This window comes from Pongo abelii, chromosome 13 (genome assembly GCF_028885655.2).
Source record: "Pongo abelii isolate AG06213 chromosome 13, NHGRI_mPonAbe1-v2.0_pri, whole genome shotgun sequence".
Taxonomy (NCBI): domain Eukaryota; kingdom Metazoa; phylum Chordata; class Mammalia; order Primates; family Hominidae; genus Pongo; species Pongo abelii.
Genome location: NC_071998.2, coordinates 61298109 through 61322492, shown reverse-complemented (window position 1 = coordinate 61322492; position 24384 = coordinate 61298109). Strand labels below are relative to the sequence as shown.

At 37.0% G+C, this 24384-nt stretch overlaps 1 protein-coding gene across 10 annotated transcripts in view; it reads left to right on the top strand.

Moving 5' to 3' along the window:
* The window catches only part of TRPM3 (transient receptor potential cation channel subfamily M member 3), a 585468-nt gene that overhangs the window by 200178 nt on the left and 360906 nt on the right, over positions 1-24384 (top strand). Inside the window, exon 2 of one of the 10 annotated variants that reach the window (XM_054520033.2) lies at positions 4647-4800. The exons of the other annotated variants lie outside the window; for them this stretch is intronic. The gene's annotated coding sequence lies outside the window, so the exon portion shown is untranslated. The remainder of the gene's footprint in view (positions 1-4646; positions 4801-24384) is intronic. 10 annotated transcript variants of the gene reach the window in all.

Genomic DNA, 24384 nt, shown 5'->3' with positions numbered 1-24384 from the left:
TCTTTCTCCATGAGAAAACCTTAATATGCTTTTCTAATTTATAAAATTACATTGGAAGATTTGGACATCTTTAAGTCTTTGCCAGTGGCATTGAAATTCTTTTACCTTTTCTTATGCTGTGAATTTCCTGAAATTTTACCCATAGCTGTCTGACGGTAGCTTCGTGATGGCATTTACTAATACCATTCAAATAACATTCAATTGTGTCTTATCCATGGCTTAATGTATTTTGACCCTCTATGTTCAGAACATGAAAGTGTGAAAGTAAATTTGAATTTCCATAAAAATTTAAGGAGACATACTCTCCAAACCTGCTATATAAGATAACATCTCTCTAGCTTCCTCAGCTTCCCATGAAAAGAGAACTAGCGTACAATAAATTCAGATTCAAAGGAATGGTAAATGGGAAAACATTTCAGTATGTTGATAGTGACATATAGTATAAAACCTTGATAAATAAGACTTAGCTCTTCAACCATGACAGTCATGAAAACTTCTGGAATGAATTTTCATGTTGCTTGAAACGGAATTTCCTTAGATATGGTGCATTTTCAGGTTAGAATTTAACCTTTAAACTAGAAATTTCTTGATTAAATTCAATGCCTGCCATGCGATGAGATGTCACCACAGGCCTCCTCTGATTGGAAAATTTAGTGGACATGTTCTGCAGTGTGGATATTTACAATCTTAAATCTGCAAGGTTGCTGACACTTTTGAAAATTTAGTTTTAAAAATGCCTTCCCTGAGCACATGTAGCTCTGAGACTGTTACAATATGTTCAAGGAGCAAAACAGCCAAGTCCATCAGATGCAACTATGCAGAATACTAAATAATTAAAACAAATCTCAAGGCCTGCTTAAAAACAATAGGTTACAGAGAAATTGTTCTGTTTGTTAACCTCTATAATTGATAGCCAAGACTGGGATGTGAGTTAAATTATATTTCTTTGAAGCACTATTAGGTGAAGAAAAAGTTGTGTTTTTTTTCTGAGATGTTTTAAGATCAAAAGTAGTTCAACCTTTGTTATATACCTGCCTCTTTTTCAAATGCCAAACACTTCCTTTTGAGAGAGCCACTTTTAATTTTTGTGTGTGTCTCTCTATGAAATCACATGTACTTGTGACTTATACAAAAGGGTTCATGCATTAGTATCTCTGCATTATATGGCCACAAATTTTTACAGATAAATACAGATAACTTCACAGATAAGTATGTCAGTTTGGGCTGGACCTGAAATATTTTACAAATATTGCTTATTCTAACTTTGGTTTGGGGGACACTTTGCTCTGAAGATCACACAAGCCTCCAAGCCCAGATTTATAATTTATTCCCATTTCTCATCAAATTTTACAAATTTGAGAGGACAACTATTGTAGGTCCTCTCCTTGCCAGTGTAATCAGTCTCTTGACCAGCAGCCTATGCATTGTTTATGGCCTTTTTGAAACATGGATGACTTTTCTATGTGGATGAGTGATAGTTGTTTGAGACTTGCAGATTGTGGATTGATTTTAAAGGTGGCTTTCGTTTGTTTTTTTGTTTGTTTTCCCAAGCCAACCTTTTTCTTCTCCAGTCATGAGTGAATCACAATGTACCTTACTGAATCAGTCCTCACCTGGACTGATGCTGTTTTCAGAAAAGTTGGATTGGCCTTGTTTTCTCATTGTAAACATATTCTTAACCCAGGAAAGAGGGTATTCTCATCTAAGTCCTAATTGTGTTTGAGGGAACTACTAACCTGTATTGACAGTGAGAAATTTATCTTTCCCGGGCTGGCTGAAAGGAGATATTGTGTTTCCTTTTCTATATTAATATCAAATTATTTTGGAAAATGAGTCACTGCTGATACCCCAGCATGTATATATAAAGATTGCCTATAGGTGTTATTAGAAACTTAATTGGTGGGAAGTAAGAAAGCTGCATTGGAGCTGTGAATAGACAGGAGGAGATATATATATATATATATATATATATATATATATATATCTCCATATATATATATATATTCCATATTCTGTGAATAGACAGGAGGATATATACATATATATATATTTCCCATATTCTACCAACATTTGTTCCATGATATTTACTGTAGAAGCAACACAGAATTTGTATGATGACTCATAATCTTTTATAACTACCTTGTTTAAGACCCACCTCTGACTCCCACAGCCTCCCTAAAACATTTGCTTCTATATCTCCAGGAAAAAAGTCTAGTTTAATACATCATTGCTGTAGGGTGGTGATTCATTATTTATTTGTTCTCAGTACTCTCGAACACACATTGTTTCCATCAATACTGAGCAAAGATTGGTTTTATGTTTGAGCAATTTTAATAATACCAATGTGCAAAGTAGACTTCGTTGAACGCCCTTAAGCAACCTGGCTCAAATCAGTCAAAAGTTATCATTTGCTGTGTAGCATTTAAATGTTGGAAAAACAGCACCATCTGCTGGAAAGGGGCAGGTAGGGCTGTACATGTTAGTCAAGTATTGGAGAATGTGAAGGCCAAAACTCTTGACTGACTCAAGTGAGTCCGTGCATATTCATGTTCATGCACTTCACGTTATGAAATGGCAATTATGTACGGTTCAGTGGAAAGAGCGCAGAATGAAAACTGGCTTCTGGCCTAGGTTCAGTGATCATCATCTTCTCCTTCTCCTTTTCTTTCTCCTTCATCTTGAAATCTGTGTAACCTTGCAGAAATTACTTCTTGAAAATAAGAGTTCTTAGATGGTTGTTGGGGATAAGGTGAGTATAGCACCTGAACTTTCTACCTTGTATTAGTCAGCTAGAGAATGGTTATTAAAGTACTTAACATTCACAAATCATATCAGGACTATAAGGCTTATGTGTTAGTGTTAGCATGTCAAATTTTAGCTTAGCGCAAGAATATGGTAGAAACCGAGCTGGCCTGACGAGTATTCTAATATGCTGCCAGAGAGACTGTTAATCGAGAAAGCAATCTGGCAACAAGAAGAAGAGCTTTAAAAACATTCATTTGGTTTGACTCAGTCATTGTACTTCTAGGAATCCATCCAAAGAAAATCATTAGAGAAATGAAAATAGATTTATGGTCAAGAATGTTCATACCAACATTATTTAATGATGTTGAAATACTGGAAATGGAACTGATTATCATCAGTAAGGAGTATTAAATAAGTCACATGATAAACTATTGTACAGCATTAAATTCATGCTTTGAAGAATAATGATATGAAGAAATATTCACAATATAATTGTAAGTAAAAAATAAATAGTATATGAAAGTAGATGACCAGTGTGACTATAATTTTGAGAGGAAAGAGGAATCAAGGAAGGAAATGAATATTGATATTATATCAGCCTTGTTGCTATTTGGGACCATATAAGTCTTTGTTGGGTATGTGGGGGCTTTTCTGTGCATTAGATGATATTTAGCAGCATCTCTGGCCTCTAGCCAAATGTCAGTAGCACCATTTCACCCACAAGGAACAACCAAAAATGTCTCCAGACATTGCCAAATGTCCTAGAGGGGAGACAGCAAAATTGCCCTCAGTTGAGAACCAATGTTCTAAAGGAAAACAGCACAAAGATATATATAGATAGATAGATAAATAGATAGATAGATAGATTGTGTGTGTATATATATGTATATATATATGTGTGTGTATATGTATGTGTGTATATATATGTATATATACGTGTGTGTATATATATGTATATGTGTGTGTATGTGTGTGTGTATATATATATAGTGTGTGTGTGTGTGTGTGTGTGTGTCTGTGTGTGTGTGTGTGTTATTTCTGTTGCCAGTATTACTCGTCCAAGCTGGATGAATAAGCTAGTTAATAGGAATCAAATGGAGAGTTTTCAGAGTAACTCACTGGCTCTCCAGGGTCTTGCCTAAAGCAAGTTCTTAGGAAACAGATTTGACAACTGGCAAGAAAAATTCATAGGAAATACAAAGATTTTCTGACACATGACCCTTAGGAATCTAGGCAGTTTTCTCCTTGTGTTAATGGCATTACTTTATATCCAATTCTTGGTAAAATAGTTACTTTTTTTTCTTCTTTGTAATTTCTATATTTTTGTATTTTTCTACAATTAACATAAATTCATTTGTTATCAAAAAAATTAAATGCATTTTAAGAACCCCCGTGGGACAGGCTACAAAGCAAATTATGTAATCCTGTCTAGTGTTCTGTTGTGATCTTGACAGATTTTATCCTCTCTCTGTATCCTCCTATCATCCTGAAATAGGACAAAACCTGCAAAATTGCAGTTTTGTGAACAGGTATTAAAAAGTATAAAACGTGAACATGAACATGTATTAAAAAGCTTAAAATGCCATGAAGATGAACACGCAGTTATTTTAAGCAACATTGGCTTTCAGGTTTTTTGGGCTTTTTTTGTTTTCATTAACTGTTCATCTAAATGTTTACAAAAATTAATAAACCAGGTAATTTATGAGTTCCACTTAATTGTCCCTGGATAGGTGCTATCTTTTATAATAGGCCCAATAGTCCACTCCATTTGGAAAAACCAAAGTCAGAAAGGTCAATGGCTTTTTCTCTTGGTGGCCATTACTTTTGATAAGTGGATCAATTACACTGTTGCAGATGAGCTTTTGTGGAACATGTTTACAGAGTCTCTTCTCTTTTCTCAGGCCCCAAATATTACATTCTATATAACATGCTGGTTACCTGCAAAATCTCCTTTTGAAAAATAACCTCTTTGGAGACCCAAGCTCAATATGTGGAAAGAAAACGAGACTGAGACCACTTAGCTGCACTACAATAACTGAAATCAAATAAAAATGAGTAAGCTCTTTCTCCTTCCAATTTTTTGAAATGAAATTTTCTTACCAGTGGAGTATCAGTGTATGAAGGTTTAGCCACAAGCCAAGTCAAAGGAACTGTAATAAGTTCTGAAATAAATGATTTAGTAGGAAAATGGTAATCAGAGAAAAGTATTCTGTATCTTCAAATAGTGGCAGAAAGGATATCTGCAGAAGACCTGCAGAGGTACAAAAATGTCAAGGCTGCCTTTCTGCTATTTAAAGTCCATTTTTAACAGCTTTATGAAGATATAAATTATATAACATTAAATTATTTCATTTTGAGTGTGCAATTCAATAATGTTTAGGAAATTTACAGAATATGCAATTGGCACAACAGCAAACTTCTTTTTGAGGCCTGGTATATTTGACGGTCCAAGTCAAACCTTAATGACATAATGCATGGGAACACATGTGTGTTGCTGGGGACGGGATTTGTGGGGAGGGGTGATATTGTTGAGAGTTGAATCTCTTTGGCCAAGAAATGATAAAAAAGGAATGTAGTTGCTACAAAAGTGGAAAATGCCTACGTTTCTGAGGGTCACATGTCAGAAAAATGGTTGTTCAATCTATGCACAGATATGTCTCCTATGAGTTATTCTTGTCAGCTGTCAAATCCACTTCCCAAGAACTTCTTTCAAGCAAGACCCTAGTAAGAGAGTGAGTTACTCTCAAAGTTCTACATTTGATTCTTATTACCAGCTTATTGATCCAGCTTGGCTTAATAATGTAGAAGCACAAAAATAACTATATATATGTTTGTGTGTGTGTGTGTGTGTAGTTAGTAGTATAAAAGTGGTGTGTGTGTGTGTGTGTGTGTGTGTGTATCCTCCACCCCACCCTAGAGAATATTTGGCAGTTTCTGTACATATTTTGATTGTTGAAACTAGGGAGATGCTAATAGTATCTAGTGGGTAGAAGGCAAGATACTATTCAATGCATGAGATATTGCAATACATACATACAACAAAAATTATCCAGCCCAAAATATCAACAGTGATGAGGTTGAGATAACCTACTTTAAACTCACTTCATGCTTCTGCTAGGCCTCACCATGGACAAAGTGTCTGGCAGGATTCATATTAATATTTTCTCTAGTCATTTCAAGACAATAAAAAGGACTGTGGTTCCTTTCAAGCATCTAAGGGTCACTTTAAGAAAATAATCAAATAACTCCAGTCTCATGTAGTCAAATATTGAAACTACAAACTCATTCAGAGGGACCATCTTTCTGCTCATTTAGCCCAGGCCTGCTAGAAACCTGCAGCATGCAAGACTGGGCATGGGGAGCTAATCCTTCCTTCCTATCTTGCCTTGTTCCCTGGCCCCTGAGCTGTTACATCCAATCTCTTTAAGGCCTAGCCCAGAGGGCCCAGGGAATTACATGACCCGTAAGGTTGTAATTTGATATCAGTGTGGGAATAATGGATGGACAACATAGACTTTTTCTTTCATGGGACACTGTAGCTGTTTGCTCAGAGATTCTCTTACCCACTCTTCACTGCTGCTCCCCAAGACCTTCTCCAAGTCTTTTGATTTGGACAATGTCTCTCCTTCTCTGGCTGCCTATCTAAGACACCCCATTTGAACCCTTGCCCTTCCAGTGGCCACCCTTCCCTTAAGGAGCTCTCACACACCACTCCAGGCACTCCTCTGCCAGGAGATCCCTTTTAAGACATCCTCAGGCCATCTCTCTATTCATGGTTCCCAGGAGTATTTGTTATCAATGGCTGCGTGACAAATTTCCCAAAACTGAGTTGTTTAAAACAACAACATTTATTATCTCACAGTTTCTGTGGTTTAGGAATCTAGGTATGGCTCAGCTGAATCCTCTGGCTCAGCACCTCTCAGAAAACTGCAATCAAGGTGTTAGCTGGGGCTGCCAACCCATCTTAAAGCTCCGTTGGGAAATTATCTTCTTCTAAGCTAATTCGTGTGGTTGTTGGCAGGATTCTGTTCCTTGAGGACTGTTGGGAAGAGGCCGCTCTCCGTTCCTTGACATGTGGGCCTCTCTATATGGCAACCCATGACATGGTGGCTTGCTTCATCAAAGTGAACAACAGAAAAGAACTAGAGAGAGAGATAACGTGCACAAGAACGGAGAAATGGGTCTTTGTGTTAGAAGTGTAGTCACTCTCTGTACAACCTTCCCTCCTAGAGACACATATCAAACTCTTTGAGCTACTTAGAGACTCACTTGAGTCTAAAACTTCACTAAGGGAGTAGCAACCTCTTCTCCCCAGTGGAGAAATGTTATAGCACTTCAGCACTGTCTCACCAAATATTCTGTTTCCTGGACTATTCAAGGTTGTGGAAGTGAAAGGCCTGGCTAATGCGAATAGCACTAGTTTGTAGCTTTCTTCTTTGTGAATCTCACATGGATGAGTTAGCATTTTGCTATACAACGTGAAGGGAGTAAGCAATTAGGTATGGTTCAACCTTTAGGCCTCAGCAAAGCCAAGACACCAAGTACTCTGTTTGAATATTCTATTACCCTTTAATCTAAAGGCAGTACAAAACAGATAAGCAGGTTATAAAATTTTATTTAAATGTGCTGTGGAAAACATAAGTAAAAATGAGAACTGTGATAAAACTGCAAGGGAGAGAACAGAACAAGCTGTGTAGAGAAGAACAGTCATTTGTTTGATGAAGAACAAAATAGGCAAGGAATGACGAGGACGTGAGCATGAGATAAATGAATCTGCTTGTTAACCAAAAACCAGAGTGGGAGCAATCAAACATTTTTAGAGGGACCAACAGCAGGCAGTTTATAACTAGGAAGTTTTAGAGTAAAAAAGATATATAGACACCAAAGGAAAATGATGTATATTTGTTTGGCAACATTTCTCTGATCAGTAGTGACTAGGAATATTTAATTGAGAGTATGCAACCAGTATTTGAAGATTCTGCTAAAAATGAATGCCTAATATTGGTCTACAACAAAGTTATGATCAGTTTAGGACAAAGTAAGAAATAAGGATAATATAGTAAGCTTTTCATATTGATTCCATTTAAAGTACTATCTTCTTTTGGCATTATATCTTTCCTATTTGTGAGTTTTAATATTTCCTTTTATTTATGAAATAATGTGAAGGGTAGATGTCTCATTATTCATGCTGCGAGTTTCATGTGATTTCCTCTTAATCCTCAAGGATTCTTTTTGATGGTGCATTCCATCACTTTTTCATAATAATGAGTATGTCATTTTGGGAGAATATAGAGTGACCAAAATCCATTATTTTAGCTCCATGTTAAAGAGTTCTGATTAGAAGTTTGGTAGAGGGGACTAAACTGCCAAAGTTGTTGACATTTTAAAATGGTCTGTCATTTTCCACAGTTTCTTTTCTTTTTATTTGATTATCACCTTTCATTATTTCTATCTCATTACCACAGCAAAAACCTAATAGACCTTTCAAAGCACTGACCCACCCACTAAGCAATGAAACAAAATTTTATGAAGCAAGGCACACAGACATTGTGAGGAGTGCAAATACAAACAGGGCACAGTGGTTGCCTTCAAGAAGCTTCTAGTCAAATGAAGAAGAAAGACTTTTATTCCAAAAATGGTTTGCTGAATTCCTACTGCATATCAAATATTGAAGATGAAGTAATAAAAAAAGACTGGTCCTTAGCCTTTTGAGATAATCATAAAATGCTGAACATTATCTACAGTAAATGTCTTTGTTCTGTCAGTTTTCTTTCCCTAGGCTCCCCATTGGACTGGATGCCTAAATAAGAGAAAACTACCTATATTCTTGAAGATCAATTTAGCAACCTGCAGGAAGGGTCTATTCCCTACTTTTGACCACATTTATGTGGGAATATCTGCATTGATTGATGGACAAATGGGCCCCAAGTTAGACTTTCCCAAATAAATATCAGTCATGAGCGTACATAAATAAAATATAAGGTAGAATATAGTAAGGGAATGAACAAAATATCATGGGAGTATGGTGGGATGCAAGATTTTTTTTTTTTTTTTTAAATGGAGTTTCACTCTTGTCACCCAGGCTTGAGTGCAATGGCGTGATCTTGGCTCACTGCAGTCTCCGCCTCCCAGGATCAAGAGATTCTCCTGCCTTAGCCTCCCAAGTAGCTGGGATTATAGGCACCCACCACCATGCCCAGCTAATTTTTGTATTTTTAATAGAGAGAGGGTTTCACCATGTTGGCCAGGCTGGTCTCAAACTCCTGACCTCAGGTGATCCACCCATCTTGGCTTCCCAAAGTGCTGGGATTACAGGTGTGAACCACTGCGCCTGGCGGGGATGCAAGATGAATTCTGCTGAGGAAAGTGATGAAAATGATTATGTTTGAGCTAACCTTCAAGAAGGTAATAAATATACATTAAGAGATTGGGGTTGTGGAGAAAGCCCTTCCATGCTGGGGCAGAGTATTCCCAACGGCAAAGTCACTTGCTGAGGCAGGGCACATTTCTAGGACAAGGCTCAGTTTGGCTGACTGTGCCATCAGGTGCCAAAGAAGAGAAATGAAAAGTTCAACTAGTAAGGGGATTCTAACCAGGTGACAGAGGAGAGCCTTGATTTCCATGCTAGGCAGTTGGGACTTTGTTTTTTAACAAATGAACATCTATTAGATTTTTTTACTGAGGGTGATAATCTGGTGCTTTAGGAAAACTATTCTTTTAACAGGACAGGGAATAGGATGAATTGGAAAGAGGGAAGACAGGGAGAGGGGCACAGACACCTCTATTATGATGTAATGAGTAATGGGTAATGAGGCCTGAGGAAAGAGAGGAGACTCTTAAACATGTTCTGCAAAGCTTATCTGCTATGAGGTCATCTGAAACAGTGCAATTGACCCACTTATCAAAAATAATGGCCACCAAGAGAAAAAAATGATTGATCTCTCTGACTTTGGCTTTTCCAAATGAATTGGCTATTGGGCCTATTATGTTTATTTTTGCAAAACTAAGTTTCTATTCCATTGATCTTTTGTATTGTTCATTTCAAGATCAGTTATTTCTGCTCTGATCTTTATTATTTCTTTTCTTCTACTAAGTTTGGGTTTGCTTTGCTCTTACTTTTCTATTGCTTTAAGATGCATTGTTAGGTTGTTTATTTGAAGTTTTTCTTCTTTTTTGACATAGGCATTTAAAGCTATAAATTTCCCCCTTAGTACTGCTTTTGCTGTATCCCACAGTTTTTGGTATGTTGTGTTGCATTATAATTTGTTTCAAGAAATTTTTCAATTTCCTTCTTAATTTCTTCATTGACCCACTGGTCATGCATATTGTTTAATTTCCATGTATTTGTATAGTTTCCAAAATTCCTCCTGTTATTGATTTCTAGTTTTAATTCATTGTGGTCAGAGAAGATGCTTGATATTATCTCAACTTTTTTTAACGCCTTGAGACTTGTTTTGTGATCCAACATATAGTTTATTCTCGAGAATGATCCATGTGTTGAGGAGAAGAATGTGGATTCTACATTCATTGGATGAAATGTTCTGTAAGTATCTATTAGATCCATTTGGTCTATAGTGCAGAACTAAGTTCTGTGTTTCTTTGCTGATCTTCTTTCTGAGTGATCTGTCTAATGCTAAAAGTAGGGTGTTGAAATCTCCAGCTTTTATTGTATTGGGGTCTATCTCCTTAGCTCTAATAATCATTGCTTTATATATCTGTGTGCTGCAGTGTTGGGTGCAAATATATTTACAATGGTTAGATATCATTACATAGTTACCTACTTTGTCTCTTCTTACAGCTTTTGTCTTGAAATCTATTTTGTCTGATATAAGTATACCTACTCCTGCTCTCTTTTTATTTCCTTTGGCATGAAATATCTTTTTCCATCCCTTTATTTTTAGTTTGTGTGTGTCTTTATAGGTGAAGTGTGTTTCTTGTAGGCAACAGATCATTCGATCTTGTTTTTTTAATCCATTGAGTGACTCTATGTCTTTTGATTGGAGAGTTTAGTCCATTTACATTCATTGTTGTTATTGATGAGTAAGGACTTACTCCTACCACTTTATTATTTGTTTTCTGCTTGTTTTGTAGTCTTCTCTGACTTCTTTTCTTCATTCCTGTTTTCCTCTTAATAAAGGTGATTTTCTCTGGTGATGTGATTTAATTTCTTGCTTTTATTTTTGTGTATTTGCTCTGTTTTGGAATTGAGGCTACCATAAGACTTGTGAATCTATAGTATAAGCCATTATTTTAAGTTGATATAACAACTTAACACTGTTTGCGTAAAGAAGAAGACAAAGCTGCGTGCCTGACCCAGTTATTGTGGTGGCTCCCTTGGCCCTGGTGCTGGTGGTGGCGGTGACAGTGTGGGTGGCCTTGTTCCACTCCAGTCTGGCCGAGTTCATTTCTGAGCAGGTAGAGGTGGTGTCCCCACTGAGCTCTTGGAAGAGAGTGGTTGATGGCCTTTCACTGTTGGACTTGGGAGTATCTCCATATTCTGGAGCAATATTTCATGAAACTCCGTTAATAATATACCACTTTCACTTCCTAATTGACTATGCTGAATTGGTGTTTATGATAACTGATGCACTCACTGCTATTGCCCTGTATTTTGCAATCCAGGACTTCAATAAAGTTGTGTTTAAAAAGCAGAAATTCCTCCTAGAACTGGACCAGTATGCCCCAGATGTGGCCAAACTCATCCTCATCCAAACCCCTATGAAAATGTGTTACATCTCTCTGAAAGTGGCCCTGTTGCAGTGCTTTCCTCAGTGCTATTTTTCTTGCCTTAGTGACATACCAGTCTCTATACCCACTCACCTTGTTTGTCCCAGGACTCCTATCTCCTCCAGGCAATTATACCAGATTGTTCACTGGAAAGCCTGAGCCAATTTGCAGTGCCACCATCAGTATCTAAAGAGAAGTGAATCACTTGCCTCCCCATCTGCCAGCACTGACTTTTCAAGTTTGATTTATGATTGCCAGTTCAGTAGATGTATCACCATACTGTGAAGTTATTTTGCTTTTATTTTTTCTGTATTCTTGCTGATCTGAAGCATTTTTCCATATAACAAAGTGCTGCTTGTATTTTCTTTTTTATTTCCTATTTATGGCTTATTCTTTAGAAAGTCTAAGCACTAAGAATATATATAGCCAGACTTTTTATACAACTATGTATCAAATAAATAATATAGTATATTTATTCATACACATGAATGGACCAGAAATTTAAAAATGGTTTCTGAGCTTATCCAACCTGCAAAAAATGAATAAGTAAATAAAAATGGTTTCAAAAAAAAAGAAGCAAAAACTAATAGAAACTCTACACCTTAACTTTGTCCCCCCACTTTTTAACTTTTTGTTGTTTCTATTTATACCTTACTGTACTGTACTGTCTTGAAAAGTTGTTGTAGTTATTATTTTTGATTGATTCATCATTTAGTCTTTCTACACAAGAGTCTACATACCACAGTTACAGTCTTATAATATTCTATTTTTTTCTGTGTACTTACTATTACCAATGAGTTTTGTACCTTCAGATGATTTCTTATTGCTCATTAATGTCCCTTTCTTTCTGATGGACTTATTCCCCTGGCATTTCTTGTGGAACAGGTCTGGTGTTGATGAAATCCCTCAGCTTTCATTTGTCTGAAAAAGTCTTTATTTCCCCTTCATGTTTGAAGGATATTTTTGCTGGACATACTATTCTAGGGTGAAAGTTTTTTCTTCCTTCAGCACTTTAAATATGCCATGCCACTCTCTCCTGGCCTGTAAGGTTTCCACTAAGAAGTCTCCTGCTAGACACATTGGAGCTCCACTATATGTTATTTGTTTCTTTTCTCTTGCTGCTTTTAGTATTCTTTCTTTATCCTTTACCTTTGGAAGTTTGATTATTAAATGCCTTGGAGTAGTCTTCTTTGGATCAAATCTGCTTGGTGTTCTGTAACCTTCTTGTACTTGGATATTGATTGATATCATTCTTTAGGTTTGGGAAACTCTATGTTATTATCCCTTTCAATAAACTTTCTACCCCATCTCTTTCTCTACTTCCTCTTTAAGGCCAATAACTCTTAGATTTGCCTTTTTGAGGATATTTTCTAGATCTTGTAGGCTTGCTTTATTTTTTTTTTTCTTTTCTCTCATCTGACATGTATTTTCAAATAGCTTGCCTTCAAGCTCACTAATTCTTTCTTCTACTTGATCAAGTCTGCTATTAAAAGACTCTGATGTGGCCAGGCATGGTGGCTCATGCCTGTAATCCCAGCACTGTGGGAGGCTGAGGCGGGCAGATCACAAAGTCAGGAGATCAAGACCATCCTGGCTAACACGGTGAAACCCCATCTCTACAAAAAAAAAAAAAAAAAAAAAAAAAATTAGCCGAGCATGGTGATGGGCGCCTGTAGTCCCAGCTACTTGGGAGGCTGAGGCAGGAGAATGGTGTGAACCCAGGAGGTGGAGCTTGCAGTGAGCCGAGATGGGGCCAGTGCACTCCAGCCTGGGCGACAGAGTAAGACTCCGTCTCAAAAAAAAAAAAAAGACTCTGATGCATTTTTTTAGCTCCAGAATTTCTGCTTGATTTTTAAAAATTATTTCAATCTCTTTGTTAAATTTGATAGAATTCTGAATTCCTTCTCTGTGTTATTTTGAATTTATTTGAGTTTCCTCAAAACAGCTATTTTGAATTATTTGTCTGTAAGGTCACATCTCTCTGTTTCTCTAGGATCTTATTTGGCTCATTTCATGAGGTCATGTTTTCTGGGATGGCCTTGATATTTGTGGATGTGTGTATGTATCTGAGCATTGAAGAGGTAGGTATTTATTGTAGTCTTCAGAGTTTGGGCTTATTTGTACCCATCCTTTTTGAGAAGGCTTTCCAGGTATTCAAAAGGACTTGGGTGTTATAATCTAAGCTATCTATCTGCATTAGTAGGCACCCAGTAACAAAGTCCAGTAACACTGTAGTTCTTGCAAACTCCTGGAGGTACTGTCTTGATGGTCTTGGACAAGATCTGGAAAAATTATCTGGATCACTAGGCAGAGACACTTGTTCTCTTCCCTTACTTTTTCCCAAACAGTGTCTCTTTCTCCGTTCTGAGTTACCTAGAGCTGAGGGTGAAGTGACACAAGCACTCCTGTGACCACCACCACTAGGACTGTGCTGGGTCAGACCAGAAGCCCATTCAGCACTGAGTCTCACTCAAGGCCTGCTGTAACCACTCCCTAGCTGTCTCCTATGTTTGCTCAAGGACACTGGACTCTGCATTGTCATTATTCAATAGTAACTCCATGCCCTTTAATTATCACACTACACATCTGTTCTGCTTCAGCGTCCATCACTGCAGGGAGTTTCTTTTGGCACATCATATGATCTCTCATTGTACCTTCAATGACTAAGAAATACATATCATGATGTGTCCTAGTGTTTTCCTGCTGCTTTAACAAAATACCTTAGAATGAATAATTTATAAACAACTTATTTCTCACAGTTCTGGAGGCTAGGAAGTCCAAGATCACAGTGCCAGGAAGTTCAGTGTATCATGAGGAATCTCTGCTTCCAAAATAGCACCGTGTTCCTGTGTTCTCACAAGACCGAAGGTGCAAATGCTGTGTCCTCACATGATGGAAAGAAAAGGGGATGAATGCTATGTGAAGCCTCTTTTATATGGTCATTAACTCCATTCATGAGGAAGGAGCTCTCATGACCTAAATATTGCCTCCAAAAGGACCTTACCTCTTAATACTATTGCACTGAGGGTTAGATTTCAACATATGAATTTTGAAGGGACACATACGTTCAAACCATAGTGTGGTATTTATCGGCTGTCATTGAAGGCTGTGATCTAAGTTATTTTGCCTGGAAAACATGGAAAGGGGTCAATACCTTCATTTCTTTATTCTTTGACCTGATCTTTTCTGTAACCAGTAGAATATTTCAGTGCGATGGAGTTTAGGTGTGGTCTGTGGCCGTCATATAGAGGAAAGGAAGAACCTGTATGCTTAGCAATTTTTATGTTTTCAAGACTAATGGATAAGCCAGCATTTTACTCCTGAAAGAACATACAGAGAGAGACATTGAGTTGCTCAGAGTATCACAGAGACAGAAATATAGATTTAAGACAAAAAAAAATTCATCCATTAGTCAAGTCCAGTCTGGTGCTTTTTTTCTGGTACGACTGGGCATCATGAATGTTCCTCTAGAACATTTAGTACTTGATAATACTAAGATATTTATTCATTTAAATAATTGTTGGTTGTTTTTGTCTTTTCCTGCTATAGAAACTCTTGCACATTTTGGCAGCAGCTTTTCCCTCTGCTAGTTTTGAATTTGGACATTGTAAACAAATGTGTGTGAACTTGATGGCCTTTCTTTCTGTTTAATATCTATCTCTAAACTTCTTTCAATTTTGTCAGTGATGTGATAAGTATGAAACCTAGGGGAACAATGATCCTGGCCAGTGCAATGAAAAAGAGGTCACTACACTGCACTGATTAGAGTGCTGATTTTTGACCCCCAGGGACTATGAATATGCTGTAAAGCTTTTCTGGGTGAACTAAATAAGACCATTGGGATACCTCTGTGTACAGGTAGAATCGAAAGTTTATACCTCAGAATGATGTCAGAGGAACAGAGCCCAGGAAAGCAAAATCAAATATTATGGAAGACAATTCATCACAAATTTGGAAAAGAAAACAAAATGTTGTATCTACTATTTTGGGTAGAATTGGGTTCAGCAATTTCGCTATTAGAGATAGTACATACAAGCCCTAGTCTACATTTGTAGGTTGCCTAATTAATTTTATTTTACAAGCATACATCTCATAGATTGGATACTTTTGTATCCAAGTGGGTTCCTTGGAAAGAATGGATTTCAGAGAAGGAGAAAACTTTTGGGAATGATGTAAATGTACATTATCATCATTATAGTGATAATGTCATGCTTATATATGCATGTTAAGCCTCATCAAATTATATATTTTGAATATGTCAATTGTACCTCAATAGCATTGTAAATGGTGAGAGAGAGAAAGAGAGAGGCAAATCTAAAATACCATGAAATGTGCCTGCCAGAGTGTTGGTTTCCAATATATTTTAGTTTGCTTCTCTTCTCATCATTTATTGTGTTTTCCAGGCTTTCTCTTCAAGTCTGTTTTCTCAAGCACTTGTTAAGGATCAATATCCACATTTGTTTTGACTTCTCATAGGCTGCTCCTTGCCTAAATATGTTTGACTTTAAGATAAACTACCCAAACATGTTTTTACATTTATTCACAGAGCCACCTTACTCTCTCCTCACTTTCCTCACCTACTATCTGCACTATCTGAGAAGCTAGGCTAAGAATAATTCTAATTTGTTTTAACTGGTTATGCTTACCTCACTTTATCAAGTCCATAAGGCAGATACTCAGAACATCATCTTAGGAGAGTTGTTTTTACTTCTTTATCAAATGTCAAAATGATTTTTCCCAAACATAATGTTTGATCCATAAAAGGGCTGTTTTGTTCTGCAATTTTTAACTGAGAAATTGTTTAGCCTTTAGCCAATATTCTTAACTTCATACCTTTGGGGGGAAAAAACACTAAGTGAGAATTATAAAGTGCCTGGAACACTAAAAATCAGTATAATGATTCTTGGAGAAGATTACATTTATCCTTTTAAATATTTATTTGCCCCTTCTTTCTTTTCTTTGACTTTTCCTGTGTATACTGGCCACAAAACTGTCTTCAAAACTATCCACAGATTGAGACACTCATGAAGGAATCCACACTGATTATTTTGACCCATAGTTACTCTTTTCTTTCTTTAGACATCCTTCTGTTGCCTAAGGTAGCAGCCAACTGCCTCCTTCCAGGCCCTCAATCCTCATTCCTGGCTACTGAGCCACTCTTTATCCAGGTCAAGTCCAGCTATTGCCAGAAGGAGAGAAGGGACAATGGTATAGGGGAAAGTTTGCATTAATTCTAGGGAGGCAAATGGGAAGATATGATTGGGTATGATCAGGCTTATTAGAAGGATGCTGTTGTAGTGCAGCAAGAAAAAATCAAGGCATGAACTAAAACAGTTGTATTGGTAACAGGGACAAACAGGAGAAAACAGATTTGAGACATATTTAGAAACTAGAATCAGCAGGACTAAGTGACCTTTAGATAATGAGTGGGAAAGTGAGTATCAGAGGGGAGGCTACAGACGTACAGATTTCTATTTTAATCACTGATAAATTCATGATGGTGATGTTCATTGATAAAGAATATACATGAGGCAGGTTTTAGTAGAATGTCATGAGTTAATGTTTAGACATATAAATTAAAGATGCCATTGAAGCATCTAATTGGAGTCCATTAGCACATGGTCAAATATAGAAATAGAAAATTTGTAAGAGGGTTCATTTTGGTGTTATGAAGTTTTAGATCGTATTTGAGGCATGATTTTGTAGGAAATTACTCTGGAAGGGAGTATAGAATAAGATAAATGAAAGGATCACCTAAATGGAGCCCTGGGGAAGACCACTGTTTAAAAGTTCTTCCAAAAACAGGCTTTTTGTAATGTAGACCAAGGAACAATGGCCAGAAAGGGTGGGGAACACCAAGAGTAATTGAAATAATAACATCCTTTCCAAAGTGTGACCCACAGGACCATACTTCTGTGATTTTGATCTTTAGAATGTGATTCATTGGTCACAAATAAGTTTTGGAAATGCTGCATGTTATTAAGATATTTCTTCTTGAAGATTTTCTTTTGTGAAAAGTCCTCTGGTAAGGAAAATTGTTTAAGTTATATAATCTAGGAATTTCCTGACATATTGAGCCAAAAACACTTTTCAGACTGAGTAAACCTGAATAACATCCCATAAGACTACTATTTCTGATACACACTTTGAAAGAGAGCTGCTGTAATAGAAGTCAAGGTATGTGAACTTCAAGGAAGGTGATATCATCACTTTTCATTGCTGCAGCAAAGTCAAAGACAGGTTAGAGTTGAAAGCCATATATTCCCTTTAGCAGTGCTGAGCAATGAATTAAGAGCTCAGACAATAATAGTAATGACCTCATAGGGTAATTAAAGCAGGATGAAAATAGTAACCATATGCAAACTGATTAGAGCAGTGCCTGGCCCATAGTAACTGCTTTTAGCTGCCATTTGATAACTCTTATTCACAGCTTGGCCATTTCAGTTGCATGTTATAGCATAATCTTGATTTTTAGAAGCTGAAGAGTATAGAAAGTGATAATGCAATAATCAAAGATTCAGCTTCTATAGCATACCCATTTATCTTATATATTTACCAAGTTTTATTCTTTTTATTTTTATAAACTTCTAAATATATATAACAACTAGAAAAGTAGATAAGTCATATTACAGAATACATTAACACAAAGTGCATATACTTATACGACTACTAGTCAGGTCCATTCAGACAGCACCTTAAATGTCCTACTCTTGTCCCTTCCCAGTCACTATTCATAGTCTCCTCCTCCAAAATAATCATATCCTGATACCGTGATTAATTTTACTTGTTTCCAAACTTTATAAAAACAGAATCATGTGTTCCTTTGCATCTGACTTATTTTGCTTAACATTATGTTGATGAGAATCACCCATGTTTCTGTATGTAACAGTTGTTTGCTCTTGTTCACTGCTACATAGTATTCCATTGTGTAAGCATGCCACAATTTATTGATCTATTATTGATAAAAATTTGTGTCCAATTTGAGACTATTATGAATAATGGCACTATAAGCACTTATACACATATCTTTTGGTGAATATATGTATGCATTTTTGTTATTTGCCTAGGACTGGAATTGCCGGATTATAGGATGTACATAATCAACATTAGTGACAAATTCCAAGTAGTCTTATCAAATGACACTCCAAATTGTAACAATTTACACTCCACTCTGTATTTAAAAGTTTCAGTCCCCCTTCCTTATCAATACTTTATATTGTCAGTCTTTTTACTTTTAGCTATTAGGGTGGGAATGCACTGGTATATCATCATAGTTTAGGTCGGTGCAAAAGTAATTGCCATCACCTTTAATGGCAAAAACCACAATTGCTTTTGCACTGACCTAAATAATTCTCATTTTCTTGATGACAAATTAGGTTAATAATCTTGATCTTATTATATATGTTTATTGGCCCCTTGAAAGTCTTCAAAGAACCTCATCAAGTCCTTTGCCAACTTTCCTATTAGATTGTATATTGGACCCAATTTATGTGCATGCCCCTCCACCCCCTGTTAACTAATTCCTCCTAACCCCTACCTTTTGGGCCTTTGTCTACCTGCTCAATGGACAGCCCAAGCTTCTAATGCTGTTGCCTCTTTCCCTGACACTACTGGCTGCCTAGGGCTGGGCTTCAGCATGGATCCCTTCATGTCCACCATGGCTGGAGCTGCAGCAGTTCAGATTCTCAAGCCCAACGCTACCACACTATGAAGGGTCTAGCCACTCCCATCATCTCTAGGAGTTACCTAGAGGCTACCTGGAAAGGCCAGCTGACTTGACGTAGAAATGTAAGGTCCTATGTGGAGTACTTGGACAGCGACAGATAAGAGCTAGATAGAACCAGCTTGCAAATCCTTTTTCTTCCCTGCCCTCAGGATACTCTTCTAAATTAGATGGCTTTCTATGTCCTGTCTGGAAACTAAGCAATCAGCTATGTGACTTGTATTTTATTTCTTACAATGGAGTTTTTTGATGAACAGAAGTTCACATTTTTAATGCACTGCAATTAATCTTTTTTCACCTGTGGCTCATGCTATTGTGTTTTGTCTAAGAAATCTTTGCCTACTCCAAAGAAATAAAGATGCTTTATTACCTTCTAGAAACTTTATTTCCCACTTCCCATTTATATCTACAGCCTACTTGGAATTATTATTTCATGACATAAGATGCGGTAGTTTTGTTGTTTTCCTATATGGATATTCAGTTAACACAGCACCATTTGTCCTTCACCTTCTTCTTTGAAGTGTCACTTTGCTCATGTATCAAGTATCAATATATGCGTAGGTCTGCTTCTGGACTCTGTATTCTGTTCTATTGGTCTATTAGTCTATTTTTGTGACACTGCCACCCTGTCTTAATTACTGTAGCTTTCTAATAACTGTTCATATGTGCGAGTGTGGATACTCCAAATTTGTCTTCAAGCTTGCATCTGCTATTCGAATCTCTCCCTGGGATTTCAGTTAAAATTACATTGAATCTAGATGAATGTGGAGAGGCCTGACATTTCTATAAGATTCAATCTTGGAATTCATGAATATGCTGTATGCCCCCATTTGTTTAGGTCTTATTTAGTTTTTTTCAGTATTGCTTTCCTTAGCTATATGGGCTCCCTTCCCTCCTGGATTTTGGCCCCACATTTCTTGCGCTTTCATAGCTCACAATGTTTTCAAAACTTTATATGTATTTTGTCCAGCTCATATGGTTGTTGTAATGCAAACATTGGTCTGAAACCAACTAGTCTGTCTGAGGTGAAACTCTCTACCTTTCTATTGAAATGATTTAATATTATTTAATTGTTGATTCTCATTATCTGTAGTAATTATGTTCTATAAAGTCACCATGAACACTGAATTAGCAAATATGGAACCACTGCTCCTAAGGGAAATACACAGGTTCCTGGGAGCCTCTGCTCATAAGATTTTTGTCAACTAACTGATATATGACATTGATTTATGTGTATGTCTGTTCAAAGACATTTTATTTAATATATATTGTTGATTCATTGGCATTGAGCTTAAATCCCTTTACTAGATAGATACCCAAAGGAAAATAAATTGTCCTCTCAAAAGTATACCTGCACTAGTATGTTTATTGAAGCACTATTTCCAATAGCAAAGACATGGAATCAAACCAGGTACCCATCAGTGGTGGATTGGATAAAGAATATGTGGTACATATACCCAATGAAATACTAGGCAGCGATTAAAAAGAATGAAATCATGCCCTTTGCAGCAGCATAGATGCAGCTGGAGGCTATTATCCTAAGTGAATTAATGCAGAAACAGAAAACCAAATAACATATGTTCTCACTTATAAGTGGGAGATAAACATTGGGTACACACGGACACAAAGATGGAAACAGCGGACGCTGAGGATCCCAAAAAGAGGGGATGGGGAAAGGGAATGAAGGGTTAGAAAACTACCTATTGGGTACGATGTTCATTACTGGGGCAATGGGATCAGTAGAAGCTCAAACCTCAGTGTCATGCAACACACCCATGCAATAAAGCTGTACCTGTACCCTTGAATCTAAAACAAAGACATACAGAAATTTGAGTTCAGGGCCAACAGCTGCATCTATGCTGCTGCAATTGATGCCTAAATGAAATTCATCTAACATATATTTCCTCCCTAAAGCACATCACAGCCTTTTTGTACTTGGAAACACTACACAGCACTTCAGCACTTACTTGGGGGACATTTTAAGAGCAAAATCATCAACAAAAAGTATTAAAATGTAAAAACTGGCACAACATAGACCATGAAAAGTTCACAGCATGCAACTGAAATGAGGAGGCAAAGTGTCACCTTGTCCTGCCTCAGCTGGGAACATGCAACATGCACATGGGGTGACTCTAATTGTTTGTCACTCTACACATGTCCACAGAGGATGGTGCAAGCCCTGCCAGTATTGATTTCAGAGTCACAAATACATTTTAGCAAGTAGACATATTTAAACATATAGGGATAACATAAACTGTATTTTTAAGTAAAATTATACTGTTTTCAATAAACTGTGCTATAAAGTATGGTAATATAAATCTCAAGAGTAGATAACAAATGTATACAGCTCTCATATACTTGGGTTTGTCCTTTTTCAATTTAGCTTATTTATCTCAGAGTTTCTCCACCTTTCTTGTTCTGCATCTGGACTTTATTTTTATTTATTTTTTATTTTATTATTATTTTTCTAGATGGAGTTTCACTCTTGTTGCCCAGGCTGGAGTGTAATGGAGCAGTCTCGGTTCACTGCCACCTCTGCCTCCCGGGTTCAACCAATTCTCCTGCCTCAGCCTCCCAAGTAGCTGGGATTACAGGCACCTGCCACCACGCCCAGCTATTTTTTGTATTTTTTGTAGATAGCAGGTTTCGCCATGTTGGCCAGGCTGGTCTCGAACTCCTGACCTCAGGTGATCCGCCCTCCTTGACCTCTCAAAGTGCTGGGATTACAGGCATGAGCAACTATGCCCAGCCTGTACTTTTTTTAAAAGATCATTTTTATTCACTTTAACTAACAAAGTTGAAAATCCACATCTACATATTATTCTTTAGTCCTGGAGAAACCTTTCCCAAACTTCCAAGGACTCCCAAGACACTCTTGGCATTTACTTCCCTGAAATTTAACAAAAAAATGGCACTAATTTAACAAGCAGGTCACCAGCCCTATCTGCCTTTGATTTCGGCCCTCTCTTTCAGTGCTCGGGCCCAGTGAAGGATCATTCAGTTGGCTCCTGTTCGAGGCTAATTGCAGAAAATGAAACCTATATGTCATTTCCATTTCGAGATTTTCTTTTCATCCCTCCTCATTTATTTTCTGTAATATATGTAATCTCTAAAATCCCTGGCTACTACCTAGAATTCTTTTTTTTTTTAACAATAGGAAATAGCTGATAAATTCACAAAACTTCTTCCCCTATTTATGAAAGAAATAAAAATTTAGCAAAATTAAGATTTTTTTAATTTGTCAAGGAAGAACAAAATCATACTTTTATTTAATAGCTCATAGTTTGTGAGCTATTATTGTTTGTTTGAGAATAGAAAAGTCAGGATTCTCAAACAAGAAATGAATCTCTGCTGGCCTCGGTGGCTCCCACCTGTAATCTCAGCACTTTGAGAGGCGGAGGCAGGAGGATTGCAGGCCAGCCTTGGTGACATAGTGAGACCCTGTCACTACAAAAAAAGTAAAAAATAGTCAGGCGTTTTGACATACATCTGTATCCCCAGCTACCTGGGAAGTGGGAGGATCACTCGAGCCCAGGTTGTTGAGGCAAACAGTGAGCTGCGATTGCACCACCACCCTCCAGCCTGGGTGACACAGCAAGACACTGTCTCAAAAGAAAAAAAAAAAGAAACGACTTTCTTATTAGAATCCAGATCCCAGACAGAGAGGATAATAATGTTTGTATATTGGTCATTGGAGCATATTTATTATAGAGATGACAAAAGGTTATTCATCACATTTCTAGGTATTTCTAAAATGTTGATGCTTCCATTTATGGATATAAATCTTGTTGGCCTGTCTATACAGTAGTATGTTACTCTTCAGAATAACTAAATGTATTTTATTTAGAAAAAATATGGAATAATATAATTGTATAATTACAACTAAATGGAGGCTGTCACCCTCAGTTGGTTTGTAAAAATTCTAACATAGGACCTTTGGTATCTTCTGTAAGATGTTAACAGTTGCTGCTGATCTCTAAACAAAGAAGAGAGAGACTTTTCATTACATTCGTTTAGGGAATATTGGTTTAAACAAAATTAAACAGCCTTCTTTACTGCAGCACTTGTGTTCTTTAATATGTCAGTGTGTATTTGGTATCTCCAGGAGAAGATTACAATGTACCGCAATCTCAAACATACTTAACTTCAGAAACTTTTAAAGCAACATCATGCAGGAATGTGCTATAAAAGGCATAGGTTCGGGAAATACTCCTCTAGAATATGACCCACTTTGCATTCGTAGGCTCAGAAATTCAACTGGAGGAAAGCGGATAATCCATGATTGACGGGAGTCATATCTAATTGTTACTGATGCTCTGGAGGTGGCTCTTCGGGATTACTGGCATCTACCCAGGATATCTTGAAACTTGCCAAAACAGTTGAGTTTTTGCTTACCTACTTCATTAAACAGCACCATCAACAAAGCAGATGTTATGAGACTCAGGGATCATTATAAGGAAAGCTTCCCCAGCTATAACAAAACTTTAAGCTCTGACATATAAACAAAATTGTTAGAAAAGCTCCTTTCAGATTTTACTGATATCAAAAGAAACCATTGTTCAATGAAGACTCTCCCTGAAGCCCTCTTTTAAAATATTTTCTATTTATAGCTATAAATCTTGTTGACCTGTCTCTACAGCAAAACTTCAACACCTCTGAAAAATATATATTCTCAGTGATTACTGTCTTCTTAAACTAAGTATAACAAACCCAATTTAGCCCTTCCTTGAGGACTGTGTCATTTTGTGGCTATTGGGTCTGAATAGTGCTGAAAGTTGGGCTGTTCCAGGCTTGTTAATATGTGTTGGCCCCAGCATGCTTTGTTTTCTGGTTACTTCCTACTTATCCGCCTCTGAGGTCCTTGCCTTCTTATCCCTCCTCCTTCTTTACACTCTTCCCCAAGCTATTTCTAACCTGCTGAGCTCTTGGAAACCACATTAATATACTTATTGGTGCAGGCAGTGAATTAGAGAAAGTGGAAGCAGAATGAGCACGTGAGTCGTGTTTCTGTTATTAAAAATAAGTAACTTCACAGAAGACTTTTTTTTTTTTCTTATCAGGCAAGTATTTAGTTAACAAATATCATTATGATTTGGGGCTGCTTTTCAGATAGTCAAGTTTGCTAAAAGAGTGAGGTGTTTTTGTATTTTATTTTGTTTTTTGAGACAGGGTCTCACTCTGTCACCCAG